The sequence below is a fragment of the Syzygium oleosum genome, unplaced genomic scaffold, assembly GCF_021117445.2.
Source record: "Syzygium oleosum isolate NSW1041296 unplaced genomic scaffold, Sole_v2.1 Sole_v2.29, whole genome shotgun sequence".
Taxonomy (NCBI): domain Eukaryota; kingdom Viridiplantae; phylum Streptophyta; class Magnoliopsida; order Myrtales; family Myrtaceae; genus Syzygium; species Syzygium oleosum.
Window position 1 is genome coordinate 3,508,100 of NW_026607513.1, and position 11,194 is coordinate 3,519,293.

The 11,194-nt window shown below is 41.7% G+C and overlaps 1 pseudogene; it reads right to left on the bottom strand.

The window, feature by feature from the left end:
• Nucleotides 1-8,715: 8,715 nt before the first annotated feature.
• LOC115663017 (uncharacterized) lies at nt 8,716-10,519 on the bottom strand (annotated as a pseudogene).
• Nucleotides 10,520-11,194: the final 675 nt, after the last annotated feature.

Sequence of the window (11,194 nt, forward strand, 5' to 3'; positions counted from 1 at the left end):
AGCTTTGTATTCAGATATTATGAAATTGAATTGAATTCCAGTCGAATCGTGGAAGAGTTTTCCAAGTTATCGCTTCTTTCTGCGTCAGCTGGGTATCTTCTGTCCGCGGAGTAAGCAATAGACGACGCACTACACAATTAACTTGCTCGCCCACTTCATCTTCCACTCCCACTTCTTCTTCATTTTCCCAATCTTCCTCATACACATCTTCGTCATGTTCAACGATATTGGCCATTCTACGACGAGGACAATCATTGGAACGATGGCCCAACTCATTACACTTGTAGCACTTGATCGGTTGGGGCTTGGCATATGGATTCTGGGTATTCTGATTGGGAGTGCGATTGCTTGCTGCGACTGCTTCCTTACGCATCCCAGTAGTACCCCCTGGAACTCGGCTCGAATCAGGTGTTTGTTGACTAGAAGAACTTGCAACATCAAGTTGTCTTCCTTTCCTGAATGACCCACGACCCGAATAATTGCTACCATGAGTACTAGGGCTAGTCCTCTCCAATTACACCTCAATTTTTCGCCCCATATCCTGGGCGTCTTCGACAGAGAATAGTCGATGCAAAGAAACCCGATCCTGGATATTAAGTCGCAAACCATTAATGTACCTAGCAGTTTGTTGTGCCTCGGACTCATCCAGGTTATTGCGAGCGGAGAGTCGAAGGAACTCTTCCGTATAAGCTTGGACCGATCTATTCAATTGTCGGCAATTCTGGAATTGCTGAAACAACAGTTGCTCATAGTCCATTGGGAGGAACCTCTTCTTCAACTTCAGTTTCATCTAACCCCATGATCGAATAAGAGCCTTGCCTTGTCGACGTCGCGTCAATTGAGTCTGTTCCCACCAAGCTGAAGCGCCACCCTTCAACTTGTACGCCACAAGTTTCACTTGGCGATCCTCGTCAATATCCATAGCGTCGAATAATTTTTCGACCTCCCAAAGCCAATCAAGGAAATCTTCAATATCCAAATTCCCATTGAAAGTAGGGAGATCTACCTTTAGTTGATACTGCTCAGGATCTCGTCGATATCCTCCCTGACGTCGATTCCCACGAACATGCTCCTCCTGGAATCCCCTGTATCGGTGACCACCACGAATCCGCATCTCCTGTAAATCATCGTCTTCGTCTTCCGTATCCTCTACATAGTCTTGACGCCTTTGTCAGGGAATTCTTCCACGCCCCATAGCATCTTCGGGATCACGAACGATAGGAATTCGCTCGGCTGGAAGAACGCCAGGCGCATGGTTTATGGACAAACGCTGGATGGCATCAAGGACCTCTTGAAACCTCCGATCGGTTTGATCCACGAACTGATTGAACTCAGCCCGCGTAATAGGCTCGTTCTCACGGCCCTCAGCAGTGGGGAGATTGACATTCACGTTATTCACCATCGTCACAGGAGAAACCTGCTCTGATACCAAATGACGCAGAAAGAAGCGATAACTTGGAAAACTCTTCCACGATTCGACTGGAATTCAATTCAATTTCATAATATCTGAATACAAAGCTGGACGTCCTTTTATAATGATAGGATTCCTAAAGATATCCGAATTAATGAAGAGAACATCAAAGCAAATCAAATCTAATATTATAAAATCAAATCTAATCTTATTTAATAAAATCAAATCTAATCTTATCTAATAAAATCTAATCTAATCTTATCTAATAAAATCAAACGAAATATTGATAATTAGAAATTGCCTAAAGTAAAATTACTGCATAATCAGAAAAACTGCCGAGACTTCCGGCGATTACGGCAATCACGTTCTTCTAGATAATCACAGGCTAACTGTTCTACATCAATCAGACATTTGGAGAAATCAGACATTTGAAATTTGCAAAAGCTTCATGCCAATTTCAAGGAATAGCGACAGAAGATAGAGAAGAAACAAATGTACGATAAGAACTAGACAAAGAGTCATATGAGACAGCATGGCATATAGGGTGTTGAGTGCAAGTTCTAGTACCCTTTCGAAGTGCAATTGGAAAATCTGAAGGAGAAACCTCACCAGAAAGAGCAATAGAATCCAGATCCGGAAATGATGACTGAACATGCAATGTATTAGTGGTCTTAACCTGCATGTTGATAGTGGGATCCCTTCAATGATATGTCTTCAATGTCTCCCTCTAAAGTGATCGTTCTATTATCTCCTCCTAAGGTACTGTACTATCCACTTGTTGTGTTGCATTGTTCTCCTTTTGAGAAGAAGGAGAACCATCGGAGAGTATTGGAGGAGGAGGGTAAGTAATATCCTTAGGATCATTCAAAATTGGCAACACCTCTATACTAGGATACTCCCCTTGAAGAGGTGGAGCAGAATAATAGGAATTAAACTCGTGAAAAATCACATCCATAGATACAATAATACTCCTAGAATGGGGATGCTAATACTTATAACCCTTTTGAGTAGCTAAATACTTAATAAAAATGTAGCGGAGACCACGGGGTTCCAACTTACTCTTAAAGGTGGTGTTATAAGCATAACAAACACAACAAAAAATTTTGGGGGGAAGAATAAAAGTCGACAATCCCTATAAGACATCAATAGCTGTGTGGTAATCTAGAATCGGCATCCAATTGATTAAATAGGCAGCAATTCCAATAGTATCGCTCTAATATTGAGCTAGGACATGACAGGCAAGCATAAGAGACCTAGGGACTACTAACAAAAATTGATTCTTTCTTTCGACAACACCAATTTGTGTTGGGGTATCAACACAACTAGTCTAATGAATAATGCCATGATCAAAGAGATCTTATTGAAATTGACACTTAGTGTGCTCAGTGCAATAGTCACTATGAAGAATTTTCACAGTAGCATTGAACTGAGTCTGAACCATTTTGTTAAAGATTTGAAAACAATGAAAAACATCACTCTTACGTTTCAGTAAATAAACCCAAGTTGTACAAGAATGACAATCAATAAAAGTGACAAACCATCAATGACTAGAAATAGAAGTATGCCAAGAAGGACCCCACACATCAGTATGAATCACATGCAAAGGGAAATGACTTTTATTATATGAAGATGAATATGTTGAACCAGTTTGTTTAGCCAAAACATAGGCTTCACAAAAAAACTCATCTTTATTACAAGTTGAAATGAGACAAGAAAAAGCTTTTTCTAAAGTTCCTAAAGAGGGATGACCTAATGTGCAGTGCCGCTGGTGGAGATCTATCAAAACCAAATTAACTTGATGAGGTGTAGAAGACAAATTAGAAGTAGGAACCCCACTACCCTCGAGCAAATAAAGAACACCGTCAACTGTATCATATCCAATTTCCTTCTCCACTACCAGATGCTGGATAACACAATAAGAAGGAAAAAAAAGGTTAGTTTATAGTTTAAGTCTCGAGTTAGACTACCAACATAAAGGAGATTAGTAGAGACTGATGGAATATGTAAAACAAAAGACAAGGGAAAAGTAGAGCAACAATTGATAGATCCTTTTTAGCACTAGAAGAAAGGGTTCCATCAGCTACGCGAACTTTGTCCCTGTCGAAAGTGGGGGTGTATTGATGAAAGAGACTAGAAGAACCTGATATGTGATTTGTAACCCCTTGTATCAATGATCCATGGACTGAAAACAACTGATGTATTAAACCCCCGGAAGATGATACCTGAAGTGTCTAGGTTTGAAGCAGAAGGGAAAGATGAATTGGAGGAGGTAGCAGCAGCAAAAGCTTTCAATAGACGTCAAAATGCTTTAAGTTCTTCCTGGGATAAATTAATATTAGTCGTAGGTGTAGCATGAACAATTTTAGTATGGTTTGCCTTTTTTTTTTTTTTTTGCCTTTCTTTGTGCCCTTTTTGCCTTAAAATCTGCAGGTTTCTGTTAAACTTCCAGTAGGTAACCTTTGTATGATACAACTTGTGACAATGCTCACACTTCACAACCTCCTTAGAGGTATCACATATTGAGAGGATGAATCAAATTTGGTAATAGTGCCAACACTGGTTTGTATAGCAAATCGATCAACAATGGAGGGATGGAGCATTGCTGTCCTATGACTTTCTTTAGAGTGAACTAGAGTATTTGACTGTTCCAGAGTAGGGAATGGAGATCGACTAAGGACTTGAACATGTATCTGATCATATTCAACATTCAATCCTGCCAAGAAATCATAAACTTTGATATTTTCCACATGCTTTTCGTAGGCAGCAATGTCTGCAACATTGGTTGGGTAATAATCGGTATAATGATCTAGCTCTTGCCACAAACTTCAAAGCTCAGCATAATATTGAGATATAGTCATCTCTTTCCGAGTGATGTCATCAACCCTTTTTCAAAGTCCATACATCTATGCATCATTCCGGAGTTGACCATAAGTATCCTGCAGCCAACCAAATTTATGCCGCCATATCAAGAAGCAAATATCCTTTTGCAATATGTAGCTGCATCGAGGTAAGCAACAAATGCATTACAAAAGAGTCATTTGAGATCCACTTGTCCTGAGAAGTACTTGATGTATCCGGCATCACAAAAGTGCCGTTGATAAGTCATGTAAACCCATGGCCTACAATGGTCAAGAATTCTCAAACATAGGTGCACAATTCATAGTTGAATTCTCAAACATTGTGTCAGAAATTGACTTGAAAAGTGTAAAAGGAGCAATCGAACCACTCAACCTTGCCTGAAAAGGCCAAAAATTGGATCGAAGTCCTTTGGTAGTAAGATGAAGTTGTCATAAAAAAAATCAGCCAAATCATATCAACGGAAGAGTAAAAATCGATATTTGGACGGTTTTGAAAACCCTAAAAAAAAAATTTCGATAATTTTGATTTTTCCCAAAGAATCTGAAAAAAAAAAAAGAAAGAATAAAAGAATATGGTGGTGCATGAACTGCAATACTTTGGTCTTCACACACAAGAGAATTGTAGGCTAACGGCAAGGTAGAAACAATCTCAAACAAGAAGATCTAAAAACTCGCAGAAGAGGTTGAACAACATATCGTAGACAACAAAGGAAGCTTCAATTTGCCTTGTCGAGGTGAGATTTAGGGCAGACACTAGATATAAAGAATCAACTCATAAGTGATGTCCTACACTATGAAAGAAAGCAAAGGAGAAGGTGAGAAGGGACTGCGGTTAGAGAGGGTGAAGGCGAGAAGAGAGAGATAGATTTAGAAAAGAAGGGTTGTGCAGAGAAGAGATTGGGGTTAGGGTTTCAGTTCGGCCCTAACTCTAATACTATGTTGAGAGACAAAAGCTGAATTGAATGCTTGATTATGGCAATGTGATCCCAAGCTATTTTTCTATAATAAAGCCAAGAGGCCAATATTACAATATTACCCTTATCGCCGCCATAAATAAATGGACAAATATGCCCCCATCAGCCATATACTCTCAACATATACTTTTATTATCTAGTCATAAGCTTTTGAAGCCATTTGTCATTGCTTATATTTGTTTTGAAGTTAGTACCTTACTTTCTCAGATTTACTTGGAGGATTACTAGCACTAGTGTCCTGATCATATCATTTTCCTTGGGAAAAGTGCCAAAAAAGTCCTAAACCTTTTGCATTAGTGCCAATTTAGTCCTAAACCTTTTTTTGGTGCCAATTCAGTCCTAAACCTTTTGCATTGGTGCCAATTTAGTCCTAAACCTTTTTTTGGTGCCAATTAAGTCCTAAACCTTTTAAATTGATGCCAATTCAGTCCTAAACCTTTTATTTTGTGCCAATTTAGTCCTTAGGCTAATTTAGACGAATTTGCCTACGTGGGCCTTTGCCAATGGCCAGCGATCACGGCGCCGGCGTGGCGCCCGACGTGGACAACTTTAATATTTTTTAAATATTTTTTGAATTTTTATTTTTTCCTTTTTTTCCACTTTTTTTCCACTTTTTTTTTGGTTGTCTTCCTCCTTCCTCGGCCGGTCGCCGGTCCGGCGGCAGCTCAGGCGAGGCCGGCGAGCTCGAGCTCGCCGGCCCTTTGCTGAGGCGGCCTCGCCGGCGAGCGAGCCTCGCCTTGGTCGGGCGAGGCTCGAGCCTCGCCGGAGCGGCAGCGGCGAGGCGAGCCTCGCCATGGTCGGGCGAGGTCGAGGCGTCGACCTCGCCCGGATCCGGCGAGGTCGAGCCTCGCCCGACCAAGGCAAGGCTCGAGCCCTCGCCGGAGGCCGCGGCGAGGGCTAGCCTCGCCATGGTCGGGCGAGGCTCGACCTCGCCGGATCTGGCGAGGTCGAGCCTCGCCCGACCAAGGCAAGGCTCGAGCCCTCGCCGGAGGCCGCGGCGAGGGCGAGCCTCGCCATGGTCGGGCGAGGCCCGACCTCGCCGGATCTGGCGAGGTCGAGCCTCGACCTCGCCCGGATCCGGCGAGGTCGAGCCTCGCCCGACCAAGGCAAGGCTCGAGCCCTCGCCGGAGGCCGCGGCGAGGGCGAGCCTCGCCTTGGTCGGGCGAGGGCTCGAGCCTCGCCCGACCAAGGCGAGGCTCGCCCTCGCCGAGTGGGCCGGCGAGCTCGAGCTCGCCGGCCTCGGCCTCGGCCGGTCGCCGGACCGGCGGCCGGCGAAGGAAGGAGGAAGACAACCAAAAAAAAAAAAAGTGGAAAAAAAGTGGAAAAAACGGAAAAAAATAAAAATTCAAAAAAATATTTAAAAAATATTAAAGTTGTCCACGTCGGCGCCACGTCATGCCGATGACGGCCGCCGGCCAGCATCCACGTAGGCAAATTCCGGTCTAAATTGGCCGGAAGGACTAAATTGGCACAAAAATAAAAGGTTTAGGACTGAATTGGCACCAATTTAAAAGGTTTAGGACTTAATTGGCACCAAAAAAAGGTTTAGGACTAAATTGGCACCAATGCAAAAGGTTTAGGACTGAATTGGCACCAAAAAAAGGTTTAGGACTAAATTGGCACTAATGCAAAAGGTTTAGGACTTTTTTGGCACTTTTCCCCATTTTCCTTGCATGGCAAAACTTGCCTATTGTTTTTACTTTCTATTCTCTATCTAAACTACAGTTAAAACTGTTGATAGACTCTTATGATCCACTTCTTAAAGGACTGCATGAGGACCTACATTTTGTCAGCTACGCATTGGGCAGGTCAGTTTCATCTTTAGGCTTTATCTTAATTGGTCTTTTCGTCGTGGATGAGTTTATACCATAGCTCTATCCCCTGTTATCTCACCATGATGTTCTTATGATGAAGCTCGTTTTTTCATGTTTCACCCTTTCTTGATCGATGAAACCTGTCATTTAGAATCTCACATAATAGGCCTAGTTTCTCTTGTCAATCTGCCATGCAGAATAATGAATATGTAACATATCTTCTCCATTGTATCTTTTGATAGTAATTCTTTGCCTATTAAATCATCAGAAAAATGTTTGTTGTCAGTTCTCAGTATGTGTAATATAAAAGGTTCGCTTGTATTTAATTACAAGAATAAGTGTTACTTATTGTTGCAACATGCAAACTTGATTGAAATCTCATATGACCCTGAAGTCGCTAGTGGTTATACGGTGGCCTTGTCTTTGTTTATTAGTTTCTAAGGTTTCTTATAAATGCTGTCCAATTTATACTTTCAATTTCCTTTTCCACAGCGTTAAAAAGTCCAACTCAAAAGCTTAAACTAATAGGTGGAAGGAGAACACGTGAATATAAATAGCATTACCTTTCACGTGCAAATTGGATTACGTGCCGTTAAAAAGTCCAACAAAAAATTTAACCCAATAGTCGGACGGAGACTACATGAATATAAAAAGTATTTATGATCTTTTGTCAAGCGATGCGAGACATTATTTCAACGACAGCCAGATTATTTTTCTCTCTACGAATACAAGGAGACTAAGAAATGAGGGATTTTTAAGTCCACGTCATCCGAGATAGCTAGATATACTTACGAATTCTACTCAAGCCAATGGTACGTCTCACTCTCAATTAAAATGAAGCTATTTAACGTAAATTATAATTTTGGTTGACCCAATATTGTCTCTTGATGCAAATTCTACATGCAGAGAGCACATGATCTTGCAAATGTTCTTTCCTATAGGGAGTGAGTATTGCCGGGTTATCTTTTTGTGACATGAAATTAGTTCGGGATAATACGTGTCAGAGGTATACCGGTTTAGTCTAAACCCCTCAGAAACCCCAGGAAGAATCACCCTGAGAATGTCAGTCTCCTTCACAGCACCTCAATCCCCTCCCTCAGAAGCCGCTCTTCCCGTTAAGTTCTTCCTTTGCTTCTGTTATCCTCAATTTCTTCATGCGCATTTACGAATTATAATTTTTGGATTGAGATTGAAGAATTGGGCACGGCGCTGGCGCTGTTCACTGTTCAGAATCTGAGGATATTGGGTCCATGGAGAAATGGGCAAAAAGTCGGAAACTTTGTGGTAAAGGCAGGTGCAAAGAAGATATCTTTTGGCAAGCAATGCAGAGAGGCTTTTCAATCTGGGATCGATAAATCAGCTGATGCCGTTTCTATTACTATAGGGACCAAGAGGTGTGTGGATTCATTTTATTTCTTCTTCTGGAATTCCTGTTTCTGTCAATTAGAAGGCAATCTGTATTTGGAGAGATCACATTTTACTTCAACTCAACATCAACTCCTTTACGGCACCTTCAAACAACTAATTAAGGTGACTGGACTTTATTGTTTGTACATTTTTCTCCTCTTTTCGTGGTCTCCCTGCCCTCATTCTCGCTTCTTTTTGGATCCGTTCTCTATATGTAACAGAACAGATTTGTCAAATCTGAACATGACGCGTCACATCTGAATCCAAAAACATGTTTATTAGATAGATTATGCAGCATAACATGCATAACATGTTCTTTCGCACCAAAAGAGTTCCTCGCCAACCTAAAAATGAGTTGTTACTAAGTCCAGGATTGAGTCAATATTCAACGGATGGGAATGGGGCATCATGTGTTTTGGCGATTCTTCAACAACCTCGAAGCCTCCTCGACAACCTTTCTCACAAGTACCCCTTCATTCCTGCCAATTGACAAATTAAATGGAATTAAGCTTGGAGTAGTATGAGCATTTCCAGTATTAGAATCAAATTAGGGTTTCGGTGGGAGTGATGAAAGTAAGTACCCATTGGCGATTCCTTCCGATTCCCATCCTCTGTAGGACCCCACCACCCTGAGAGCTCGCTCCCATCGCTCATAAGTAATTCCGCCTTCCAGATCCTCATGTTGAAGCATGTCATTTCGAAAACTACGCGATACGTTTCGCACTTGCGAGGCCCTCACTTTATAGAAGATGGGCAATATCTTTTGCCCCTTTGTCCTATTGCATTCTACCATTTGAGTTAGCCCCTTGAGGCACCAACTAGAGGAGGCAAAACTTTCTGAGAGAATTGGAATGTATATCTGGCAATGCGCGATGGCATTCCAAAACGCACCAGCAATATCTTTACCTACGAGGGATGGATCATCATGGATAAACACTTTGATTCCCGCAGCCACAAGGCTGATGTAAAGGTGAGCAGCCAAGCCGTTTTGAACATCATGGCCACAAAAGGCCAAGAATACTTGCCATTTACTCTTCTCCGAAAAGTAAAGATATACTGCGATCCAGCAAGATAAACCATGATAAGATGTAGCCAATATGGATCATACAAAAATTTCAAAGACCAAGATAACTTTAAAAGGCCACAAAATCAGTCTAGGTCATAAAACCATGCGAACCTTACATGCCTTCTCTATGTGGCAATTGTAGGGAGGCCAAAGCTCTCACACGATGAACACACAGAGGACTCGCTCGACTCAGATGGAATTGGAAGATACCTGATCCCATGAACATGGGGAGCCTTTCGATCCACATCGTGTTCAATTCACTCAAGACCTTTTCGCGCACCATTTCCACCAGCTCTGCTTCATGCCTGCCCACGTGTACATGTGTAAAACCAAAGTTAGGCTAATAGTTTAATTCCTTCCAAGTGCACAGGGGTTCGGATTCAGAGTTGTGATGGAGGTAGATTCGTAGACTCGTAAATACAAACATACATAACTATATACATACGGTCATACCCATCAGCAATGGTCTGTGAAATCCATCCTCTAATCGTCGCTACAGAAGTCAGCGCTTCCCGCCAGTCTTGCACTTCTGAGCCGAACCGCCCCTCATGTCCACGTAGAGCCTCTTCAAAGTTACCGCGTGGGCCACCTACATCAACAACATCCACCCTATAGAATACAGGGAAAACTGATCTGCCATGCTCTCTGTGGCAATCCATAATCTTGGTGAGCTCACGGAGGCACCATTTACTCTGCGCATACTGTTCAGAGATGATGGGGATTGCAATCCCACAACCCTTGATAGCCCGGAGAAGCTGCGGGCCAATCTCCTCGCCGACCTGGACCGCGTTGATGTCCCTAAACACTCGGACCCCAGAATTTTTCAGACTATTGTAGAGGAAATCGGTGAAGCCGGTGCGAGTGTCTTTGCCGCTGAAGCTCAAGAACACGTCGTAGATCTGAGGGACTGCGTTTCTTTTCTTCTGCAGGAATCCGTAAGCGTACACGGACAGAAAGGCAAGGGGTAGAGCAATTACTAAGCTATTCATATTCATCTATGTTCTTCGGTTTTCTTTTCTACCCAAGACTTGATGCTTTCGAGAATCAGAAAGTCGTTGCTTTTGTTTACCCACCACATATCCCTGGGGCCTTTGCGTGAAAACATCGTCTAAATTGCAGTTCGTGTTCTTGACTCTCTAAAGTGTGAATAGTGTTATTACTCTTCCACTAAAATTTGTGGCTTCTCATAATTCGACTCGTTATATTTATTTATCCTAATCGTTTTGTTAAAAAGAAAATAACACCGATTTATGATATAAAAAGTAAATGTTCGCATCAATTTCGAAAATCATTCTCTAACTTTATTAATAGTGCATCTGCGTCATTATGTGTGATGGCATCCTTCTTCTTAGGTGGAGAGAGATATATAAAAAGTAAATGTTTGCATCAATTTCAAAAAGGGATAAGTATACTTGAAATTCTAAAATTTGTCATGAAATTGTAATTAAATCTTAAAACTTTCAAAAAGTGCAATCAAATTCTAAAACTAGTCACAAATTGCAATTGAGTCATAAAACTTTCATAAAGTGCAATTAACTTTTAAAACTTGTCAAGTTGGTACAATCAAGTCTTAAAACTTTTCGACCAAAAAAAAATCTCAAAACTTGTTAGCATTTTCCTTTTGTCAAGTTGGGCAGAGTTAATGGAAAGAATTGACTACACCA